The sequence below is a fragment of the Lithobates pipiens genome, unplaced genomic scaffold, assembly GCF_037356315.1.
Source record: "Lithobates pipiens isolate NorthernLeopardFrog02 unplaced genomic scaffold, aLitPip1_a1.2 Scaffold_13, whole genome shotgun sequence".
NCBI lineage: Eukaryota > Metazoa > Chordata > Amphibia > Anura > Ranidae > Lithobates > Lithobates pipiens.
This window is the reverse complement of record NW_027507718.1, coordinates 530,460,117-530,485,171: the sequence shown is the minus strand read 5'-3', so window position 1 is coordinate 530,485,171 and position 25,055 is coordinate 530,460,117. Positions and strand designations below refer to the sequence as shown.

The following is a 25,055-nucleotide window of genomic DNA, read 5'->3' as shown; positions in this document are numbered from 1 at the left end:
CTCTCACTATTCCTCCCAGCACCCCTCCCAGTACCCTTCTCATTATTCCTCCCAGTACCTGTCCCAGTACATCTCCCAGTACTCCTCTCACTATTCCTCCCAGCACCCCTCCCCGTACCCTTCTCATTATTCCTCCCAGTACCTGTCCCAGTACATCTCCCAGTACTCCTCTCACTATTCCTCCCAGCACCCCTCCCCATACCCTTCTCATTATTCCTCCCAGTACCTGTCCCAGTACATCTCCCAGTACTCCTCTCACTATTCCTCCCAGCACCCCTCCCCGTACCCTTCTCATTATTCCTCCCAGTACCTGTCCCAGTACATCTCCCAGTACTCCTCTCACTATTCCTCCCAGCACCCCTCCCCGTACCCTTCTCATTATTCCTCCCAGTACCTGTCCCAATACATCTCCCAGTACTCCTCTCACTATTCCTCCCAGCACCCCTCCCCGTACCCTTCTCATTATTCCTACCAGTACCCGTCCCAGTCCCTCTCCCAGTACCCTTCTCATTATTCCTCCCAGTACCTGTCCCAGTACATCTCCCAGTACTCCTCTCACTATTCCTCCCAGAACCCCTCCCCGTACCCTTCTCAATATTCCTCCCAGTACCTGTCCCAGTACATCTCCCAGTACTCCTCTCACTATTCCTCCCAGAACCCCTCCCCGTACCCTTCTCAATATTCCTCCCAGTACCTGTCCCAGTACATCTCCCAGTACTCCTCTCACTATTCCTCCCAGAACCCCTCCCCGTACCCTTCTCATTATTCCTCCCAGTACCTATCCCAGTACATCTCCCAGTACTCCTCTCACTATTCCTCCCAGCACCCCTCCCCGTACCCTTCTCAATATTCCTCCCAGTACCTGTCCCAGTACATCTCCCAGTACTCCTCTCACTATTCCTCCCAGCACCCCTCCCCGTACCCTTCTCATTATTCCTCCCAGTACCTGTCCCAGTACATCTCCCAGTACTCCTCTCACTATTCCTCCCAGCACCCCTCCCTGTACCCTTCTCATTATTCCTCCCAGTACCTGTCCCAGTACATCTCCCAGTACTCCTCTCACTATTCCTCCCAGCACCCCTCCCTGTACCCTTCTCATTATTCCTCCCAGTACCTGTCCCAGTACATCTCCCAGTACTCCTCTCACTATTCCTCCCAGCACCCCTCCCCATACCCTTCTCATTATTCCTCCCAGTACCTGTTCCAGTACATCTCCCAGTACTCCTTTCACTATTCCTCCCAGAACCCCTCCCCGTGCCCTTCTCATTATTCCTCCCAGTACCTGTCCCAGTACATCTCCCAGTACTCCTCTCACTATTCCTCCCAGAACCCCTCCCCGTACCCTTCTCATTATTCCTCCCAGTACCTGTCCCAGTACATCTCCCAGTACTCCTCTCACTATTCCTCCCAGCACCCCTCCCCGTACCCTTCTCCTTATTCCTCCCATTACCTGTCCCAGTACATCTCCCAGTACTCCTCTCACTATTCCTCCCAGCACCCCTCCCCGTACCCTTCTCATTATTCCTCCCAGTACATCTCCCAGTACTCCTCTCACTATTCCTCCCAGAACCCCTCCCCGTACCCTTCTCATTATTCCTCCCATTACCTGTTCCAGTACATCTCCCAGTACTCCTCTCACTATTCCTCCCAGCACCCCTCCCCGTACCCTTCTCATTATTCCTCCCAGTACCCGTCCCAGTCCCTCTCCCAGTACTCCTCTCACTATTCCTCCCAGCACCCCTCCCCGTACCCTTCTCATTATTCCTCCCAGTACCTGTCCCAGTACATCTCCCAGTACTCCTCTCACTATTCCTCCCAGCACCCCTCCCCGTACCCTTCTCATTATTCCTCCCAGTACCTGTCCCAGTACATCTCCCAGTACTCCTCTCACTATTCCTCCCAGAACCCCTCCCCGTACCCTTCTCAATATTCCTCCCTGTACCTGTCCCAGTACATCTCCCAGTACTCCTCTCACTATTCCTCCCAGCACCCCTCCCCATACTCTTCTCATTATTCCTCCCAGTACCTGTCCCAGTACATCTCCCAGTACTCTTGTCAATACCTGTCATAGTACCCCTCCCAGTACCATTCTCAGTGCCCATCTCAGTGCCTGTCTAAGTCCCCCTCTCCAACTTCTCTCCATCATGACCTTCTGTTTTCTTCTGTTTGAAGGTGAATTGTACATTGAATTATGAAGAGGAGTATGACCTCATGTCGGCTTTTGAAGAACTTTTCCGGGGTTTCCAACATCATTACCATCAGTAATGTCTCCTGATTCCCTGCCATGAATACCACCATTTCTTGTTTTTATTTATTTGTAAGCATGAAGACATGCAATGCTATGTATGTAAACATATTCATACGTCTGTTCAGATGAACTTTTATAAATCTTCCTTTCCATATCTATGGTCATCTTTATTTATTATCCAGATAATATGGAAAAACATTGGCTCCTCTAGGGAGAGGACTTTAACATGGGCAGGTGGCCATACAAAATATGCAAAATTACATCAAAATAATAATTTGTAATTCAATAATAATAATTAAAAAATTAACAATATTAAATACAATACAAATTTCATGTGTTTACAAACATAAAATGACAAATATACAAAATATATATCCTGTTACACTGTGTACTTCCTCAATCCAACTGTATAACAACACCCTACAGTGGACGGAAGGCAACAACCCAACGCGTTTTGAGATCTTAGATAAACTCTCTTCATCAGGGGTATAGATAAATTGCATCAAACAGAAAACAGGAAATCTAAAAGCAGAATAACACAGTATTTAGTATCTATATCAATAGAAAACAATTAAATAGTATGTACCGTATATACTCGAGTATAGGCCGACCCGAATATAAGCCGAGGCCCCCAATTTACCCCCAAAAAAACTGGCAAACTTATTGACTCGTGTATAAGCCGAGGGTGAGACATGCCTGTCCATCCCTGTGTGTGTGTCCGTCCATCCCTGTGTGTCCGTCCATCCCTGTGTGTCCGTCCATCCCTGTGTGTCCGTCCATCCATCCCTGTGTGTCCATCCATCCATCCATCCCTGTGTGTGTGTGTCCATCCATCCATCCATCCCTGTGTGTGTGTGTCTCCATCCATCCATCCATCCATCCCTGTGTGTGTGTGTCTCCATCCATCCATCCATCCATCCCTGTGTGTGTCTCCATCCATATGTGTGTGTGTGTGTGTGTGTGTGTGTGTGTGTGTGTGTGTGTGTCCAGCCTACCTTTGTCCCGAGCCTCCGTCCCGTGCCTTGCCTCCTTGCCTCCGTCCCGTGCCTTGCCTCCTTGCATCCGTCCCGTCCCGTGTCGTGCCTTGCCTTGCCTTGCCCCCGTCCCGTCCCGTCCTGTGCCGTGCCGTCCCGTGCCCTCTTCGTCGGCGGCCATTGTAAAGTTCAAAAGCTGCGCCGCCGCCTTCGCCTGTGATAGGCGGAACACTGAATTTCCCAGCAGCCTGTGTTCCGCCTATCACAGACGTCGTATCATCCTCGTCCGTAGTACGAGGATGATACGATGTCCGTGATAGGCGGAACACAGGCTGCTGGGAAATTCAGTGTTCCGCCTATCACAGGCGAAGGCGGCGCCGGAGGCGCGGCTTTTGAATAGAATGGCCGCTGTCTGTCTGCTCGACACGCTGATCGAGCGGGCAGACAGCGATGACTCGAGTATAAGCCGAGGGGGGCACTTTCAGCCTCAAAAAAGAGGCTGAAAATCTCGGCTTATACTCGAGTATATACGGTAAATAAGTAAAGAGGAAGTTACAGGAGCAAGGAAAAAAAAAAAAAAAAAAAAAACATTTTTTATTTATTTTACAACAAAAGGCATCACTCACCACTATAGTAACCAGAGTCAATATCCTGGACGGTATAAGGGATGCAAGATAGTGAAAAAAGGAACCCTCTATCCAGACACTGGGAAGTGGATTGTGAACCAGTGGAATCAGCAAACGTCACTCAAATGACCCGTATGACAGAGTACTCACAAGGGACATCAATTGGTATGACCCTATAGGATGAACAAGACACTGTAGAGAGAAGGGGTATATTAGTACATTGAAAATATTTATTATCCATACCTATCACACTCTGTACCCCTCATCTGCTCTGTATTTTCTGTCTACCGCTTAATCTCCCCCTACTCCTTATCCTATACCTCCCCACTATTTCTATGTTTCTCTAACTGCCTACCTCTCCCCCTCACCCTTCTACATTTCCCACTTCTCTATCTGCCCCCTTTAACCCCTCTATCTGCCCACTCATACCCCCATCCCCCACTCATTTATCTGCCCCCTCTAACCCCTCTATCTTCCCCATCTCACTCTTTTCTCAATTTGCCCCCTCTAACCCTTTGCTTGGCCCCTTCCCCCAACCCTCTGTCTGCCCCCTCTAACTTCTCTATCTGCCCCATCCCACTTACTTCTTTATCTGGATTATAATTGTGAGCATCTTAAAAGGGTGGTACTGTGGATGCCAATATTGACAGCATAGTGCCACGTCCCATAAATGTATAAACAATTTGGACAAAGCGGTGGACTTTATAGGCACCAAAAAACAACTGTTTCTTAAAAAAAATATAAAAATGTAATTACAAATAATCCTAAAATATAATCAGGTATAAAAAAATCTCACAGTGAACCTGCTAACCAAAGTTCACAACTATCACCAAATGTAACATCAAGAGGCCCTAGCAGACTTCATGAAAACAAAAAAAGCGCCAGTAATGCGTCTACCGGTAACCAGACAGGCTTGATGTGGCTCTACATGTTTCACGCCATTGCGCTTCCTCAGGAGCTTAAGCAGGTATTCGTTTATAGTAGCAGGTTGGGGAACTACATGGATAAAAAGCCATCAGAGGGAGCAGTACTGGTGGGTGCTCCAGGAGGATGCAGACAAGATACTTGGAGACCAAAAGCATGGTTATTTAGGGCCCATCACCAATACTGGAGACACTAATCTATTGAAGACCTGTGGTTTTCAAGAGACTCCTATTATGTCTGGATATTCTATACCCTAATATTGTTACACATATTTATCCATATATTGTCCTAAGCAGTTCGTACTCCATGTCAAAGCTGAGTTAATATCTCGGCACTCACAACGTCTAATCCTCTTGGCATACTTACCTTAGAGACTGATGGATGGTGGCTCCCGTACTGTTCCCCCTGATGGATTTTTTTTTCATTAATGTAGTTCCTCAACCTGCTATTATAAACTAATAGCTGCTTAAAGAGGGGTTCCCACTCAAAAAAATAAAATAAAAGTCAGCAGCTACAAATACTGCAGCTGCTGACTTTTAATAATTGGACACTTAGCTGTCTTGGAGTCCAGCAATCCAGGGGATCGAAGCCCTGCTCATCTCCCCCTCTGCTCAGCGGCACTGGCATTTTAACTGTGGGCGCCCGGCTGTGGCTTCACAGCCAGGACACCCACTGCTCATGCGCGTGTCGTGCGCCGTCACTGGCCGCGCAATCATCCGGGACCGTACACGTGTCCCAGATGATTGACAAGAGGGAGTGGGGAGAGGCAATCTCCCTTCCTGCCCCAAGGGAAGTGACGTCAGGAGCCCAGGAGCTGAAGTAGGCAGGCTACGAGGGACCCCCTAGCAACAGGCATTTAGAGGTGAGTTTTTTAAGCACATTTATACATTTTAGTTTTTTGAGGTGGAACTCCACTTTAAGTCCTGAGGAAGAGTAACAGCGTGAAACATGTAGAGCTACATCAACTTACACCAAGCCCGCCTGGTTACCGGTAGACGCATTACTGGTACTTTATTTTCATGAAGTTGGCTAGGGCCTCTAGGTGTTGTAGTTTGTGACTTTTTTAGGAGGATCACTGTGAGATTTTAAATATATGCGTAGCACTAACCCCCAAAGGAGCTGCTGGTTATTATTTTTTTTTGGGATTACCGTTACCTTCCACTTCTTCTTATGGCACATCTAGGGGATGTCCCGTGGTAGATGAACCAATAACTTGGGACTGACAATAAATCCAGTTGAATGGATTTTATTTGCAAACTTCAACCATTGAACAGTCTTTAACGTGGGATCAGAGGGTTGGAAAGGAAAGTTCAGGTTCTCTCAATGTCAAAGTCAAAAGCGTTAAGGAACTTGCTTACTTTGACTGAATCCAGAGAATAGCCATTCGCAGCTGGATCATCACGCAGGTTGGACAGTCTTTCACTCACAAGGCCTCGCAGCCAATAAGGCGCTTATTCAGGAACAAAGTCTTTATCACAGACGTTGTTGCAGAACATATAGGCAAACTAAGCTGTAGAACACTTGTGAGATACCTGGATCTTTCAACCATCTTGGTGATATCCACCAGTCCGGATTTTTTCGATTACTTCAGCCCTTCCAGGCTCTTGTTAAGAAAACCAAACTTACTTGTGATGTTATTCTAAAGAGTCCTCCCCTGGAATGCTTGAAGTCCAATGGGTCTCTCCCAAACCGGAGACGGCACCCAATCACCTCAGAATCCTCCTTCAGTTTCCCTGCCTCGGGCTAACCAGTCCCGAGGCATTAAAGTCGGGTGGATCCCAACGTCTTACCAGTGTCTCTGGCTCGATATCGCAGCGTCACGGAGGTCAGCTGATGGGTTGTTCAGGGTTGCGCTGTGATGATGTCATAGCGCACGTGTTCGGAGCATGCGTGCTCCTTCATCAGGCATGATGCCTGATGCCTGATGAAGGAGCATGCATGCTCCGAACGCGTGCGCTATGACATCATCACAGCGCGACCCTGAACAACCCATCAGATGACCTCCGTGATGCTGCGATATCGAGCCAGAGATGCTGGGAACCACCGGCGCCACCGGACAAGACTCCACAGCCTAAGAGGACCGCTTCTCCCTGGGAACCCTGTGATGTACCCTAAAACTTCTCTTTTGTGTAAACGTGATGTGCCTGATTTACTCCAACAGAGAGTGAGTGTATTACTTTGTGAATAAATACTTGTGGTTTGCAATACTGCACTTAGGTTGGCGCTGTTTTTGTCTTTTGTTTGTATATCTTTTAAAGGTGTCTTCAACCCTTGAACATGCTGCCTCCCTACTTGTGCTAAGAAACCTTCTTTTTCCAGTGACTACAATTTACTATATCGGAAGTCTAAATACTGCTGTATACCATAGTCACAGTATACACCCCCTATCTCCCCATCCCCCCCTTCCCCTCTTCCCCCCCTTTTTTTGTTTCCCCCCCCCTCCCCCTCCCAATAGCCTTCCCCCACCCCTGATACATATAACCCAGCAGCGCAACAAAGAAAAAATCTGTCTCTCTTACTATGTCCGCTAGCAAAAATGTTAACTTTGCCTCTCTCTCCCATTTAATCTGGGCACCATGTTTAATCAGGACCACTTGGATCACCGCTTTATGGGCCTCCAAAACCACCCTAGGGGCCCAATCGGGAGTATCATTAGTCTGGAAGAACCACATCACCTCCTTAAATATATATAGTTACATAGTTACAAAGAGGACACAAGTCCATCTAGTTCAACCACAAAAAAAATAAAAATAAAATAATAATATCATGCAATCCCATATACCCAAATCTATACCCACAGTTGATCCAGAGGAAGGCAAAAAACCCCAGCAGAGCCATGATCCAATTTGCTAAAGCAGGGGAAAAAATTCCTTCCTGATCCCCCGAGAGGCAATCGGATTTTCCCTGGATGAACTTTACCTATAACTGTTAGTACCCCGTTATATTATGTGCACTTAGGAAATAATCCAGGCCCTTCTTATAGCAATCTACTGAACCGGCCAGATCCACCTCTGCAGGGAATCTATTCCACATTTTGACAGCTCTTACTGTGAAGAAACCTTTCCATATTTGTAGATGAAATCTCTTTTCCTCTAGACATAAAGAGTGCCCCCTTGTCCTCTTTGCTGACTGAAAGTGAATTACTCCACATCAAGTTCACTATATGGACCCCTTATATATTTGTACATGTTGATCGTATCCCCCCTTAATCTCCTCTTATCAAGAGAGAATAAATTCAGTTCCTCTAATCTTTCCTCATAGCTGAGCTCCTCCATGCCTCTTATCAGTTTGGTTGCCCTTCTCTGCACTTTCTCCAGTTCCCTGATATCCTTTTTGAGAGCTGGTGCCCAAAACTGAACTGCATATTCCGGAGGAGGTCTTACTAATGATTTGAACAGGGGCAAAATGATATCTCTCTCTCTGGAGTCCATACCTCTCTTATACAAGAAAGGACTTTGATCGCTTTAGAAAGCTTGGCATTGCATGTTATTATTGAGCTTATGATCTACTAAAACCCCCAGATCATTCTCCACTATGGATCCCCCCAGTTGTACTCCCCCTAGCGTGTATGATGCATATTCTTAGCCTCCAAGTGCAGAACTTTACATTTCTCAACATTAAACCTCATCTGCCACATAGTCGCCCAATTAGACAGAGCATTGAGGTCGGCTTGTAAATTGGAGACATCCTGTAAGGACGATATTCCACTGCATAGCTTGTTGTCATCTGCAAAGACAAAAATGTTACTTTTGATCCCAGACCCAATATTATTTATAAAGATATTAAAAAGTAAGGGTCCCAATACTGAACCTTGGGGTACACCACTGATAACCTCACACCACGACTCTCTGAATTCTGTCTTTTAACGAGTTTTCTATCCATTTACAAACTTATATTTCCAAACCTGTAGACTTTACCTTAAACATGAGCCGTGTGTACGGAACTGTATTGAACGCTTTTGCAAAGACCAAGTATACCATGTCCACAGCCACCCCTCTGTCCAAGATTTTACAGGCACAGGAGGTCCAAGCTACAAGACCTTGAGTTACTTTCCAGACCCTACTGGTGGAAAGGAGATGATTTTGCCCTGACAACATTTCCCCTTGGATTTTTATATTTTCAAAATAGGCAAAGATTGCAAACTCCTTTCATCCAAGGAAGAAGACGTTTGGGGAAGAGAAGGCTTGGGGAAAAAAAATATTGTCTAACGAATGTGACATTCTCGGCTCGTTGGTCAAGGGGAAACTTGGAGACGAGGTAAAATCATCTCTGTTGGTTCCACAGAGGTGAAAATGAACTCCACATGGGCTCATCCGGGATTTGAACAGGGGACCTCTTGTACCCTAAGTGAGAATCATACTCCTACACCAATGAGCCTAAAAAACACTTGGTTGTTTTTTTTTTTTGTTTTTTTTTAAGTCCAACAAGTGCCTCTTGATAGCCAAAACCCAGTGCCTCCTACAACAGCATCTGCACATTTTGGGACCTCTCACACCCGAAGCGAGAATCATACCCCTAGACCAACGAGCCGAGAATGTCACATTCGTTGGAGATTATTTTTTTCCCCCCAAAAAAGAGCCTTCTCTTCCCCAAACGTCTTCTTCCTTGGATGAAAGGAGTTTGCAATCTTTGCCTATTTTGAAAATATCAAGCTCCAAGGGGAAATGATGTCAGGACAAAATCACCTCCTTTCCACCAGTAGGGTCTGGAAAGTAACTCAAGGTCTTGTGGCTTGGACCTCCTGTAACCAAAGGTGGATAAACACCTTTGAAGGAGCAGAACCCAAGAGCCACCTCTCAGAAGAGACGTTTCCAGCACTTTGGAGATGCAAGAGCTGTTAGGCACTTTTGTGCGTTGCAAGCACAGTTGCCTGCATGGATTAATCCACCATGTAAACAAAGCCTCAAGTTAGAATGCCAAGTCTAATGCTAAACAATGGGCTCGTCTGGGATTTGAACCCGGGACCTCTCGCACCCTAAGCGAGAATCATACCCCTAGACCAACGAGCCTTGATTGCTCATACTGGTTTTATTTTTTTATTTATTTTTATTTTTTTTTAAGTCCAACAAGTGCCTCTTGATAGCCAAAACCAAGTGCCTCCTACAACAGCATCTGCAAATTTTGCTAAAAAAAATCTTTTTTAGGGTCAAGGGGACTGGGAGACTTGGAGATGAGGTAAAATCATCTCTGTTGGTTGCACAGAGGGGAAAAAGAACTCCCCATGGGCTCATCTGGGATTTGAACCCAGGACCTCTCGCACCCAAAGCGAGAATCATACCCCTAAACCAACGAGCCGAAAGCTGCTTGCCTATGTTGGCTGGTTTCCCGGGCTAGGCTGAGCAGTAGACAAGGGCACTGCAAAAGTTCAGGCATAGCATAAAGGCACCTTGACTGTGACAAGAAGATGATGGGAAATCGGGCCTGCTACCTAAAGCTTGGGCTCGTCCGGGATTTGAACCCGGGACCTCTCGCACCCGAAGCGAGAACCATACCCCTAGACCAACGAGCCGAGAATGTCACATTCGTTGGAGATTATTTTTTTCCCCCCAAAAAAGAGCCTTCTCTTCCTCAAACGTCTTCTGCCTTGGATGAAAGGAGTTTGCAATCTTTGCCTATTTTGAAAATATCAAACTCCAAGGGGAAGTGATGTCAGGGCAAAATCACCTCCTTTCCACCAGTAGGGTCTGGAAAGTAACTCAAGGTCTTGTGGCTTGGACCTCCTGTAACCAAAGGTGGATAAACACCTTTGAAGGAGCAGAACCCAAGAGCCACCTCTCAGAAGAGACGTTTCCAGAATCACTCAATAAGACATGTGCGACTTTACAACTTGCCCAAAGTCTTGCCCAATATCGCTCTGATCTCAGGCTTCTTTTGATATAACAATATGACAAACATGTCAGATATTTCAAACTGTCCCACTATGCCTCCGGGAATCGGGCAGGCACGTTTCTTGCTCAAAGGCTTAGAGCAGCAAGAATTAAATCAAAAATTTCATACCTTATACATCCTCCAACTAAACGGAAGATCTATAACCCCAAGGAAATAGCGAACTCCTTTGCTGAGTATTATGCCTCGCTCTACAATCTAAAAAATGACTCCAACACCCCTCAACCGAATGAACATACTATAAAGGAGTTCTTAGCGAAAATTAATTTGCCCTCCCTTACCCCTGACCAACTTAACTCCTTGAACTCCCCTATTACGGAGCCTGAGATTAGGAAAGTAATTAGAACCCTCCCTCTGGGGAAGTCTCCAGGCCCAGATGGACTCCCCAATGACTAATATAGGTCTTTTCAAGACAATCTTATACCAACACTTATGAACGTTTATTCAACAGCAATGTCCTCTGCCTCGTTTCCTGCAGAAATGCTTAAAGCATATGTAGTTACCATTCCGAAACCAGGGAAAGAACCCACTTCACGAGCCAACTTTAGGCCGATCTCTTTGCTTAACTCTGATGTTAAGCTGTATGCGAAAATCCTCGCACATAGACTACTCCCGATCCTGCCTGGACTGGTTGGTGCTGACCAGGCGGGCTTTACTCCGGGCAGGCAAGTCTCCGATGCCATGAGAAGAGTTATTAACATTATGCAATATGCCGGGACCTGTCGGGTGTCTTCTCTGCTCCTCTCTTTGGATGCGGAGAAGGCATTCGACAGGATTCATTGGGGTTATATGAGACTCACATTACAAAAATATGGATTTACAGGCCCTATCTTCGCGGGCATAATGGCCCTCTACTCGTCCCCCTGTGCGCAAGTGTATACGTCTAATATGCTGTCGACCACGTTTACCATATCTAATGGTACCAGACAGGGGTGCCCCCTATCCCCTACCATCTTTAACTTGCTCATAGAGCCCTTAGCGGAAAGGATTAGAACTCACCCTAATATTGCTGGCTTTGACCTTCCACATAGCTCACATGTTATCAATTTTTTCGCGGACGATATCATTCTATTTCTAACCTCACCATGAACCTCCCTTCCCTACGCCCATAGCACACTTACAGAATTTAGCAATATATCCTACTATAAGGTCAACTGCACGAAATCGCTTATTCTCCCATAGGACTTCCCTCCCCCCTTTGTGAATCTCTACAGAACGCTTTCCCCTACACCTGGAGCACAGATAGTATAGCATACCTTGGTCTAAAAATTACTGATATCAAGACATTAGCAGACGCCAATTACGGGCCCCTCATAGACAAACTTACTAAGGAAACCAAACGCTTGGCTAATACTGAATTGACCTGGTCGGGTAGACTTGCTACATTTAAAATTCTACTTCTCCCTCAAGTGCTGTATGTCTTCCGGACCCTTCCTATCCCGGTAAAATCGAAACATATCAAAGCTCTGAATTCTCTACTTAAGAATTTAATTTGGAAAAATTCGAGGCCCAGATGCGCAAAACCTTTACTGACCAAACACAGATCGGCCGGGGGGATGGGTCTGGTCGACATACAGGACTATTATAGAGCATCTATCCTTACTCAACTGCGGAAGTGGTTCCACCAACCCTCGGACACTCCTTGGTGCAGTGTCGAACGTGCCTTGAGCCCGACCAAAGATCTCAAACAGCTTCTGATGGTCGACGCCCTACATCCAACTCCCACACGTTTTACCTCCCACTCTCCGTGCCTCCCTAGAGGTTTGGAGGACTTTTCTAAAACTTCCTCTTCCATCTGACAGGCTGACTACCATCCCAATACCCTTATCGACCCTACAACAGGCCATACCCAATATATCACTCACGAGCTGGCAGGAAAAAGGGCTACAACTTATCACTGACCTATATGATGGGAACTCCTTTATCCCGTTCGACGTTCTCCAACTTCGTTTTAACTTATCATCATCCGATAAATATAAATATAACCAAATCCATCACTTTTGCAGATCCATCACATCACCCACCATTCATCTTCCAAAAGAGGCCTGGCAATTTTATAATACTACCCCTATATCTTCTAAAGGTATCTCTTTATTTTATAATCTATTCCAATGTAAAATGGACTTTGTTAAATCACCCCCCTATCAAAAATGGGAAGCCGACCTTCAGACGACCTTTACTATTCCACAGTGGAAGGAAGCTTTCAAGTGGCTATATAGAGCCTCAAAATGTGTGAACCATTGGGAACTGTCACAAAAGATTGCCCTTAGGTGGTATCTTACCCCATACAGGGTTGCCCAGTTTAGCAGAGATGGCTCACCGTTATGCTGGAGGAACTGTGGAGAGGTGGGCAACTTACTCCACATGTTTTGGACATGTAAACATCTCACTAGCTACTGGAACTCCATATTCCGCTCGCTCTCCAGCATCACGGGTTTTATCACTCCCCCCAGCCCGACCCTGGCCATACTAAATTTGGGAATAGACTCTTTCCCACCAGAATTTAGAGTAGTGGTTACCCACGTATTGATAATAGCCAGGTCTCTAATCACAAGACATAGGAAGATGGACAAAGCCCCGGACGTAGCCGAGGTTTTTACTACTATGCAGACCCATTATACCTATAAGTCACTAATAGCAGCAGCGGGGGGAAACAAAAAATATTTTGATAACAAATGGAAGTGTTGGACAACTTGGTATAAACGTACGAACTGATCAGTACCCCAGCCAGGTAGACTGGACCAGACCGCCTACACCCTCCCCACCCCCTCTCTGATTCCCTTCTTTTTGCCCCCTATTACAATTTCTTGCGTGCACAATCTTCGGTAGAATACTTTTATAGTAAAATACTGGTATGACTGAGCTTCTGCAGCCCAGAGATGTCAGATTGTTAGCTCTACAAATGGGTTAATATATATATGATTCACATCCTGATATTCCCTCAACTGCTTATCTGTCGCAATTTGCATTTGTTGGTTTACTTACATCACTGTACCGATATCCTGTAACTGTGGTTTCTGTTTTTATTTATTTTCTTCCTCCTTTTTTTTTTTCCTGTTTTTTTTTTTCTTTTTTTCTTTTCTTTTCCCTTTCTTGCCATTATGCCTAATGCACTGTGGAGATCGGCATCTGTCAGTTGCAAGGAATGTATTTTCTTTTCGCCCTATGTATCCTGTATTTCTGTATGCTAAAATTTTTAATAAAGACTATTTACAAAAAAAAAAAGAAGAGATGTTTCCAGCACTTTGGAGATGCAAGAGCTGTTAGGCACTTTTGTGCGTTGCAAGCACAGTTGCCTGCATGGATTAATCCACCATATAAACAAAGCCTCAAGTTAGAATGCCAAGTCTAATGCTAAACAATGGGCTCGTCCGGGATTTGAACCCGGGACCTCTCGCACCCTAAGCGAGAATCATACCCCTAGACCAACGAGCCTTGATTGCGCACGCTGTTTTTTTTTTTTTTTTTTTTTTTTTTTAAGTCCAACAAGTGCCTCTTGATAGCCAAAACCAAGTGCCTCCTACAACAGCATCTGCAAATTTTGCTTAAAAAAATCTTTTTTAGGGTCAAGGGGACTGGGAGACTTGGAGATGAGGTAAAATCATCTCTGTTGGTTGCACAGAGGGGAAAAAAAACTCCCCATGGGCTCATCCGGGATTTGAACCCAGGACCTCTCGCACCCAAAGCGACAAGGGCACTGCAAAAGTTCAGGCATAGCATAAAGGCACCTTGACTGTGACAAGAAGACGATGGGAAATCGGGCCTGCTACCTAAAGCTTGGGCTCCTCCGGGATTTGAACCCGGGACCCCTCGCACGCGAAGCGAGAATCTTACCCCTAGACCAATGAGCCGAGAATGTCGCATTCGTTGGAGATTATTTTTTTTCCCCAAAAAAGAGCCTTCTCTTCCCCAAACGTCTTCTTCCTTGGATGAAAGGAGTTTGCAATCTTTGCCTATTTTGAAAATATCAAACTCCAAGGGGAAATGATGTCAGGGCAAAAGCACCTCCTTTCCACCAGTAGGGTCTGGAAAGTAACTCAAGGTCTTGTGGCTTGGACCTCCTGTAACCAAAGGTGGATAAACACCTTTGAAGGAGCAGAACCCAAGAGCCACCTCTCAGAAGAGACGTTTCCAGCACTTTGGAGATGCAAGAGCTGTTAGGCACTTTTGTGCGTTGCAAGCACAGTTGCCTGCATGGATTAATCCACCATGTAAACAAAGCCTCGAGTTAGAATGAGAATTCTAATGCTAAACAATGGGCTCGTCCGGGATTTGAACCCGGGACCTCTCGCACCCTAAGCAAGAATCATACCCCTAGACCAACGAGCCTTGATTGCACATACTTGTGTTTTTTTTCAGTCCAACAAGTGCCTCTTGATAGCCAAAACCAAGTGCCTCCTACAACAGCATCTGCAAATTTTGCTTAAAAAAATCTTTTTTAGGGTCAAGGGGACTGGGAGACTTGGAGATGAGGTAAAATCATCTCTGTTGGTTGCACAGAGGGGAAAAAGAACTCCTCATGGGCTCGTGCGGGATTTGAACCCGAGACCTCTCGCACCCAAAGCGAGAATCATACCCATAGACCAACCAGCCGAAAGCTGATAGCCTATGGATGGGCAGTGGTCACCAAGGGTAGGCCAGACTCGGTCATTGAGGTTCCAGTCCTTCCTTCCAGGACCAGAAGGGAAGAAGCCCGCCATCCACCCTTTTTTGCACCACTCCCTGCAGTCTGGAACCCCAACCAGGTATGAAAAATTAAGAATCGTACACGTTGGAGCAACATGATGATCACTTATTCCTCAACCTAATTAGGAAGCATGCTGTGGGTACAAGGACTGAGTCAGACATGTGCAATGTATACAGAGAGAAGATTCACACTTTAACCTAGTATATCTACTCAACACCCGATATTTCATGTTTTGTAGCCACGCCCAACTTTCACCATGCAATGCAAAGTGGGCCCTTTTTCTCCTTTCTTCTGTGGTCCCCAGTGTCCCAGTTCACCTGGTGGTGCATCAATTCTTGGGCAGGTACCCGGGCTTACAGGATGTCCTGAAGCAGGCCAGGAAAGTCTGTGTGCATTTCCGCCGATCATTTAATGCCTGTGCTCGGCTGGCTGAGCTCCAAAAAGAGTTGAACCTGCCCAAGAACCGCCTTATATGTGACATGCCCACCAGGTGGAACTCAACGTTGGCCATGCTGTAGCGGCTGCACATGCAGCAGAGGGCCATCAATGAGTACCTGTGCGACTATGGCACCAGGACAGGGTCAGGGGAGCTCGGTTTTTTCTCACCACGCCAGTGGGGCATGATCAGGGATGCATGCACTGTCCTGTCACCGTTTGAGGAGGCCACAAGGATGGTGAGCAGTGACAGTGCATGCATCAGTGACACTGTACCTCTTGTCCACCTCTTGGAGCATACGCTGCGTGGAATAATGGACAGGGCACTTGAGGCAGAACAGAGGCAGGAAGAGGAGGACTTCCTTGCCTATCAAGGCCCCCTTTATCCAGACAGTGTTCCTGCTGTGCCACCCATCACACAGGAAGAGGATGAGGAGGAGGAAGAGGAGGATGATTGTGTCAGCATGGAGGTGGAGGCTGGCACTCAGCATCAGCAGCAGCAGTGTTGTAGGGATGATTTACAGTCCCAAGAAACACGTGGACTTGTACGTGGCTGGGAGGAGGTAGCTGCCGATCATGTTGTCCTTAGTGACCCAGAGGACTCTGGACCGAATGCCTCAGCTAACCTACGCTGCATGGCCTCCCTGATCCTGCAAAGCATGCGGAAGGATCCTCGTATTCTTCGGATCAAGGAGAGGGACCATTACTGGCTGGCCACTCTCCTTGATGCACGGTACAAGGGTAAGGTTGCCGACCTTATCTTGCCATCGCAGAGGGAGCAGAGGATGAGACATCTCCGGGAGGCCTTGCAGAAAGGTCTGTGCAACGCGTTCCCAGAGACTGGGAGGTTACAAACTCCTGGTCCTGGACAACGTGTTGCTGAGGCATCGGTCAGAAGGAGTGGTGGAGAAGGTGGCCGTCTGACCGATGTGTTCAGACAATTTTTTAGTCCGCAGCCCCAAGGTATGATCGGTTACAGCAACCATCGCCAGCGTCTGATTTACATGGTACAGGAATACCTAGGGGCAAGGTCAGACTTGGACACCTTCCCCACCGAAAATCCTCTGGCTTACTGGGTCTTGAGGATGGATCACTGGCCAGAGCTTGCACAGTATGCAGTTGAGCTACTGGCCTGTCCTGCATCCAGCGTTCTTTCGGAATGCACCTTCAGTGCTGCTGGTGGCTTTGTTACCGATCACAGGGTGCGCCTGTCCACCGACTCAGTTGATCGACTGACCTTCATCAAGATGAATCAGTCTTGGATCACCCACAGCTACCAAGCACCTGAAGCTGATCTAACCGAATATTTTTTTTTTAAATATCACATCCCTTCAAGACTGCCTATGCTGATGCTGAGTGACTATCCTGTTATGTTGATTGTCTATCCTCTTCCTCCTCCGCTGATATGTTGGAAGAACATTTTTGGTTCTGGGTGATGCCACCAGCCCAATTTTTCAGCCCCTGTTTAACAGCGGTGTTTAATTACAATTTTTGATGCAATGCTTTGCAGCAGGGCTCATTCCTGCACCACAACTAGAGTATATGGGAGAGGTTGCAGTGTCGTGGCACCAGCACCAGTGCCAGCAGCCCAATTTTTCAGCTCCTGTTTAACAGGGGCGTTTAATTAAAATTTTTGATGCAATGCTTTGCAGCAGGGCTCATTCCTGCACTACAACTAGAGTATATGGGAGAGGTTGCAGTGTCGTGGCACCAGCACCAGTGCCTAAGGCCCAATTTTTCAGCCCCTGTTTAGCAGGGGCATGTAATTACAATTCTTCATATAATATTTCACAGCAGGGTCCATTCCTGTGCCCACCGAGAATAACTGTGAGGACTTATAGTGTTGTGGCACCAGCACCACAACCACCAAAGGCCCAATTTTTCTACCACTGTTCAACAATGGCATGTAATTACAATTCTTGATATAATCGTTCACAGCAGGGCGCTCCAGCGCCCACCAAGAGTCACTTTGAGGGCTTACAACGTTGTGGCAACACCTTGTTCCGCCATTTCTGCAGAGCATATAGGGCAGGCCCCTTCTTTCAAACATCCAACTTACAAACGTCTCCTACTTGCAAATGGAGGGAGACAACAGGAAGTGAGATGAAAAAAGATGGACGACAAAACAAATTATACAGGGGTGATAACCCTTCCCTATGTTTTCCAAAAAGCTTAAAAATAGATTTTTTGACTGGAGCTACACTTAAAAAATGTACCAGTTCAAAATTAAAAACAGATTATACTTAACACAACAAACCTACACAGTCCCTGTCTTGTTTGCACCGCCGGTATACTGCTGTTCTGAGTATATAGGGCCTGGGGGCCACACGCCTTTCCTTTTTTTAATATGGGTACGGGGTTCCCCTTAATATCTGTACAAGACCCAAAGGGGCTGGTAATGGGCAGGGAGGGCTACCCATGCCATGTTTCTCAATGATTTTCAACCATATTGCAGGAACCAGATATAACATTAAAACTGCAAGCAGTTTTAAATTACTTTTTTTCCGTTAAATGTCATTTTGTGCAGGGACTGTTCTAAACACGGGAAACACGTGGCACTTCACAGGCATACTACAGACACCCCCCAGGCACGATATTTAAAGGAATATTTCACTTTTTTTCACTTTAATCGTCATTGAAATCAGTGCTCCCGCCAAAATGGCCATTTTTAAAAACATTTTAGGCATTGACTCATGTCCCCTGGGGCAGGAGCCAGGTCCCCAAACCCTTTTTAGGACAGTATAATGCATATTAGCCATTAAAATTAGCACTTTTTATTTCGAACGTTTTTATCTATTCCCATAGACTTCAATGGGGTTCTAAAGTTCGTACGAATTTGCGGTCCGTTCGAAAGTTCTGATGCGAACCAAACCGGGGGGGGGGGGTTAGGCTCATCCCTACTCCCCACCAACCAGGTCACCCCTCACTAACCAGGTCACTCCCCACCAATCAGGTCACTCCTCACCAACCAGGTCACTACCCACCAACCAGGTCACTCCTCACCAACCAGGTCACTCCCCACCAACCATGTCACTCCTCACCAACCAGGTCACTACCCACCAACCAGATCACTCCTCACCAACCAGGTCACTCCTCACTAACCAGGTCACTCCCTACCAACCAGGTCACTCCTCACCAACCAGGTCACTACCCACCAACCAGGTCACTCCCCACCAATCAGGTCACTCCTCACCAACCAGGTCACTCCCAACCAATCAGGTCACTCCTCACCAGCCAGGTCACTCCCCACCAACCAGGTCACTCCTCACTAACCAGGTCACTCCCCACCAACCACGTCACTCCCCATCAACATTGTCACCCCTCACCAACCAGGTCACTCCCCACCAACCAGGCCACTCCTCACCAACCAGGTCACTCCCCAACAACCAAGTCACTCCCCAACAACCAGGTCACTCATCACTAACCAGCCACCTCCCTTCAACTTATATCACAGGTGACCATTTCCAAACCTGCAGATGAAAGACCCTACTCCAAAAGAAATCACTCCCCCCACTCGCTGATTGATATCCCTCCATGACCACCTCCAACCCCCTGCTGACAGACCTCACACCCCCTGCTGACAGACCTTTCACCCCCCCTCCTGACAGACCTCCCATCTCCCCCGCTGACAGACCTCTCTCCCCAGCCTATCCCCACACACCCTCTCACCTGCTGACCTGTGGATGGGGGAATCACTCCTGTAGTGTTATTGTGTTCTGCCAGTGGGGAACCTTCCCTACCCACACAATACAATCATCAGTGTTGCTAACTATAGCTGACAGCACTGATTGTTCTGGGAAAAACCTGACAGGCTGGTTGTACTCAACTCAATTAATAGATTGACTTGTGTACAACCAGCTAGTCCATACATATATCGACTATGGCTGGTCTCGGCTTAATTGGCTTAATTTCAATCCATGTATGGCCCGCTTAACTTCTACGCAGTCCCTAAACATCCGTCCATAAACCTTTAAAATTTTCCTTCCCAGATTCCTTCACCCTTCTCACCTGTACATAGTGCCCGCTGTCATATCCCCCACACTCCTCTCCTGTACATACTGCCCACTGTCATACCCTCCACCCTCCTCTTCTGCACATACTGCCCACTGTCATACCCTCCACACTCCTCTCCTGTACTTACTGCCCACTGTCATACCCTCCACCCTCCTTTTCTGTACATACTGCCCACTGTCATACCCTCCACACTCCTCTCCTGTACTTACTGCCCACTGTCATACCCTCCACACTCCTCTCCTGTACATACTGCCCACTGTCATACCCTCCACCCTCCTCTTCTGTACATACTGCCCACTGTCATACCCTCCACACTCCTCTCCTGTACTTACTGCCCACTGTCATACCTTTCACACTCCTCTCCTATACATACTGCCCACTGTAATACCCTCCACACTCCTCTTCTGTACATACTGCCCACTGTCATACCCTTCAAACTACTCTCCTGTACATACTGCCCACTGTCATGCCCTCCACACTCCTCTTTTGTACATACTGCCCAATGTCACACCCTTCACACTCCTCTTGTGTACATACTGCCCACTGTCATACCCTCTACACTCCTTTCCTGTACATACTGCTCACTGTCATATCCTCCACACTCCTCTCCTGTAAATAGGGTCCCCTGTCATACCCTCCACACTCATCCTCTGTACATACTGCTCACTGTCATACCCTCCACACTCATTTCCTCTATGTACTGCCTGCTGTCATACCCTCCACACTCCTTTCCTCAACATACTGCTCATTGTCATATCCTCCACACTCCTCTCTTGTACATACTGCCCAATGTCATACCGTCTACACTCCTCTCCTGTACATACTGCTCACTGTCATACCCTTCACACTCCTCTTCTGTACATACTGTTTACTGTCATACCCTCCACACTCCTCTCCTGTACATACTGCCCGCTGTCATACCCTTCACACTCCTCTCTTGTACATACAGCCCACTGTCATGCCCTCCACACTCCTCTCCTGTACATACTGCTCACTGTCATACCCTCCACACTCCTCTCCTGTACATACAGCCCACTGTCATGCCATCCACACTCCTCTCCTGTACATACTGCTCACTATCATACCCTCCATACTCTTCTTCTGTACATACCGCCCACTGTCATACTCACCACACTCCTTTACTGTACATACTGCTCACTGTCATACCCTCCACACTCCTTAACTGTACATACTGCCCGCTGTCATACTCTCCACACTGGTCTCCTGTACATACTGCTCACTGTCATACCCTCCACACTCCTCTCCTGTACGTACTGCCCACTGTCATATCCTCCACATTCCTCTCCTGTACATAGTGCCCACTATCATACCCTCTACACTCCTCTTTTGTACATACTACCAGCTGTATATCCCTCCACACTCTTTCCTCTACATACCGCTCACTGTAATACCCGCCACACTCCTCTCCTATACATACTTTTATAACCTCTATACTCCTCTCATGTACATACTGCCCACTGTCATACCCTCCACACTCCTTTTCTGTACATACTGCTCACTGTCACACTCCTCTTCTATACATAATGCCCACTGTCATGCCCACCACACTCCTCTTCTGTACATAATGCCCACTGTCATGCCTACCACACTCCTCTTCTGTACATAATGCCCACTGTCATACCCACCACACTCCTCTTCTGTGCATACTGCCCAATATCATACCCTCCACATTCCTTTCCCTCAACTGCACATCCTTCCCACTTTTATACCATCCATACTCCTCCCCTATGCCTCTTACCCACAAAAACAGTTCTTTAAAATTATATTGAGTAACCTCAATGTTACCAGCTCTAGAATGGGCACTTTTGTTAGTTTAACTAAAGGAAATCTCAATCCTTATATTTGTCCTGCCCATTATTAGTACTCATTTAATTTTGTGATTACTACAGTGATGTATAGAGGAACATAGGGAATGTCAGCTACTCTAAATATACCACTGGTAAAAAAGTGTCCCTGGAAATATTTTTTCAATGTTGGCAACTATGCACTTGGGCACTTCCGGTCACCGGGTCAGCAGGGGTCCCCATGAGAGGCTTCTGGGATCCTGTGATATTAAAGTGGTAGTAAACTTTGCTAACATTACTACTTTTTAGAGGCTGTGAGGTAGGTTATGTCATGATGTACAAGTATGCCCAGCATATTAGCACATTAGGGTACACTTACCTGTCATACTGAGCCCTGCGCTGTGATCTTCATCCGGTCTTCCTCCCGGGTTCTGTGCCTTCAGTCACTTGCCTTGGTCAGGCTGCATTGCTGTCACTCCCACGCATGCTCATGCGCATCCTTTCTCTCTCATCCCCCCTCCCTTACCCCTCACTCCTCTCTCATTCCCTTTCTTTCTCTCTCACCCTCCCTCTTTATTTAATTTCATTTGTTATACCCAAAAAAAATTGCATTTTATTTATTTTTTTATTTATAAAAAGCCCCACCATCAAAATCCTCAGCACCAGGCCCCTGATTTTCTTGATCCGGCCCTGTGTAAGGGTGGGGGAAAGGGAGACAGGCAAAGCACCAGATCGAGTGAGGACTTAGGTACGTAGAAAGAATCATCTAAAAAATGTTTAGGCTTTAGAAACAACTTAAGGAGTCGGCCCCTGCTGCCTCCTTCATAACCAAGGACTCATCCGCTGTCAGCCGGGGATTCCTCGCTGACAGCTGAAGGCCCTTCAGGTTTGGTATTGGTTTTTGGAAAGCTCAAAAATGGCAGGGAAGCCTCATGTTGACAAGGACAAGGCCTTCTTCCCTAGAACCCTGCCCTATGGTGGTGGGGGTGACTTATCAGAATCTGGAAAACCCTTTTAACAAGGAGGCCACCAGATCCTGTACCCCCCCCCCCCCCCCCCTCCCCATGTGAATGAGTAGGGGTACATAGAAACATCCACCACAAAGATGACAAGTAAATAAAACCAGTAAACTGTTTTTGAGAAGTTTTTTTTGTTAACCCCTTCCCACCCGCCATATAGCAGAATGACGGCCGGAAAGTGGTTAAGTTATCCTGACTGGGCGTCATATGATGTCCACAAGATAAGCCGCGATCGCATGCATGCGGGGGGAGTGCAGCGCGGCGATCGTTGGTGTGGTGTGTCAGTCTGATGCACCGCATCATTGTTCTCGGTAAAGAGCCTCTGATGTAGGCTCTTTACCATGTGATCAGCCATGTCCAATCACAGCTGATCACAGCATAAACAGGAGAAGCTGTTTATCAGCTTCTCCTCACTCGCATTGACAGGTGCCAGTAGAGGAGAGCCGATTGGTTGCTCTCCTCTACTGAATGCCACCCACACACAAAAAAAAAAAAAACCTGCTGACCACCAACACGTCGACACCTGATGCTTGAGTTCCACCATCTGGCATGCCACCTCCCCCTACTGCCTAAGTAAACAAAGGGTGGCAAGGTCAATGATGTCATAGACCATGCATGGACACATCCATATTTGGTCAATGACATCACTGGGTTGCCCCACCCCCTTGTGATGTAATTTACAAAGCATGACTGTGTCCATGTATTGTCAATGACATCACCAGGTGGCCCCCTGCCCATAAATACAGTAGGTGGGTCAGCCATCGGGTTATGAATATTTAACAGATTGCAGCAGATGCCTGGGAAGAGGCGCTCAGAAGGTGCTGGAGGAAGGTAATAAATGTTTGGAAGGCCTGCTCAGAGGGTCTTTGTCCTGGGGCTGATGCCCCTAGGGTGCAGCCTGTGTACTGAAGGTGCTGTTTGGGTCTCTGCAAGTGCTGGGCCTGGAGAAGATATGCTGAAAGGATTATTTTCACCTGGAAGTAATTATGTTGAAGTCTGGAGAAGGATCTTTGCGTTCCTTACTGAAGAGTGCTGCATGGAAGCTGAGTGGCAGACAGCTGTCAGAAGACACCATGAGTAGGACTTGGTTCTGGACTTTCAGGTGTGCAGGAAGGAATTTAGTGCCAGAGGTTACTGGATGGACTGGGTCTACTCTTACAAAGACCTAGAATTACTGGCCATTCCCTATTACCTCCATTCAAGGTTGATTCAAAAGAATTTTTGTAAAAGTTTGTCTACCTGTTGATTTCTGCTGTCATTTTGGAGCATCCTGGACCCTTAACCTCATTTTCTGGAAATAAAATCCACAAAAAGGCATCTCCTAGACACTTTTCCTGTGTTGTAGGTATGTGTGGTACTGTACTATTGCCGGAGAACCTGTCAATTCTCAGCAGCTCCTTTGGGGGTAATGCTATACACAGGGCCGGTGCTATCACTAGGTGAACTAGGCAGCCGCTGCCCCTCCTCCACACACACCGGTGCACCTACACACAGCGGAAGTGAGCTGAGATTCTGGACAAAATCATTCACTGGACAATGGTGATCGCTGCTCGCTGCAGCTGAAGTCAGCCCAAAGCTCAGATTGCCGTCTGTCATTGCCCACCAGCATGGCGCCCAGGGTGGAGGTGTCGGGGTGGCTGGTCTGGTCTGCAGGAGTGTACCAGAGGAGGAGAGGGAATGTCCCCTACGGGGAACCATGCCGAGATAGGAGAGTTCAGGTGTAGGGTGGAGGTACCCCAGCCAAGTGCTGCTCGCTGTGTTCGCCAAGATGGCTCAGGTCAGTTCAGTGAGGGGGCAACACACATCGCAGAGTGCTATTGTTTTTAAAGTGTCTTGAAAAACATGCGAGGGTACAGATGCCTTCAAGTTCTGATTTAGGAAACCCCTAGTGGCGGGAATGTGTGCAGATGTTTGTAGATGCCGCACCCAGGAGGAATCCCGCCACTAGCACAACACCCCCTCCTCCACCAGAGGAGGGATGACCAACCAGAGGGCAAGGAGAGCCTGACGGAGGAGGGGGTATTGGGCTAGCGGCGGGATTCCTCCTGGGTGCGACATCTACAAACATCTGCACAAATTCCCGCCACTAGGGGTTTCCTAAATCAGAACTTGAAGGCATCCGTACCCTCGCATGTTTTTAAAGACATAATAACTGGAATGTTGACTACACCATTTATAATATTTGTAAGTGTTCTTCTTTTTTGATACTGCACTCTAATAATACTGTATGTCACTGAATACTAGTGTCATTATTATGCATTTATCCATTTATTATTCTGTTCTAGAAAAACATAGTTTCTTCTTGCTTATACCCCTGAAGAAGGAGACAACTTAGTACTCTGAAACGCGTTGGGTACAAGAAACCACAAACTGTATTGTATATTTATGCATGTGACAGTGTATAAGTTTTAGACGTGTTTAAACATTCTATGCTTTT

At 47.0% G+C, this 25,055-nt stretch overlaps 6 non-coding genes across 6 annotated transcripts; all 6 read right to left on the bottom strand.

Annotated features, from left to right (window-relative positions):
- Positions 1–9,709: 9,709 nt before the first annotated feature.
- On the bottom strand, positions 9,710–9,781 carry TRNAP-AGG (transfer RNA proline (anticodon AGG)). The gene has a single exon. It is a non-coding gene; the product is annotated as a tRNA-Pro (tRNA).
- A 214-nt stretch (positions 9,782–9,995) lies between these two features.
- Positions 9,996–10,067, bottom strand: TRNAP-UGG (transfer RNA proline (anticodon UGG)). The gene has a single exon. It is a non-coding gene; the product is annotated as a tRNA-Pro (tRNA).
- A 142-nt stretch (positions 10,068–10,209) lies between these two features.
- On the bottom strand, positions 10,210–10,281 carry TRNAP-CGG (transfer RNA proline (anticodon CGG)). Its single transcript has one exon. It is a non-coding gene; the product is annotated as a tRNA-Pro (tRNA).
- Positions 10,282–14,021: 3,740 nt separating this feature from the next.
- Positions 14,022–14,093, bottom strand: TRNAP-AGG (transfer RNA proline (anticodon AGG)). Its single transcript has one exon. It is a non-coding gene; the product is annotated as a tRNA-Pro (tRNA).
- A 344-nt stretch (positions 14,094–14,437) lies between these two features.
- TRNAA-CGC (transfer RNA alanine (anticodon CGC)) lies at positions 14,438–14,509 on the bottom strand. Its single transcript has one exon. It is a non-coding gene; the product is annotated as a tRNA-Ala (tRNA).
- A 406-nt stretch (positions 14,510–14,915) lies between these two features.
- TRNAP-AGG (transfer RNA proline (anticodon AGG)) lies at positions 14,916–14,987 on the bottom strand. Its single transcript has one exon. It is a non-coding gene; the product is annotated as a tRNA-Pro (tRNA).
- Positions 14,988–25,055: the final 10,068 nt, after the last annotated feature.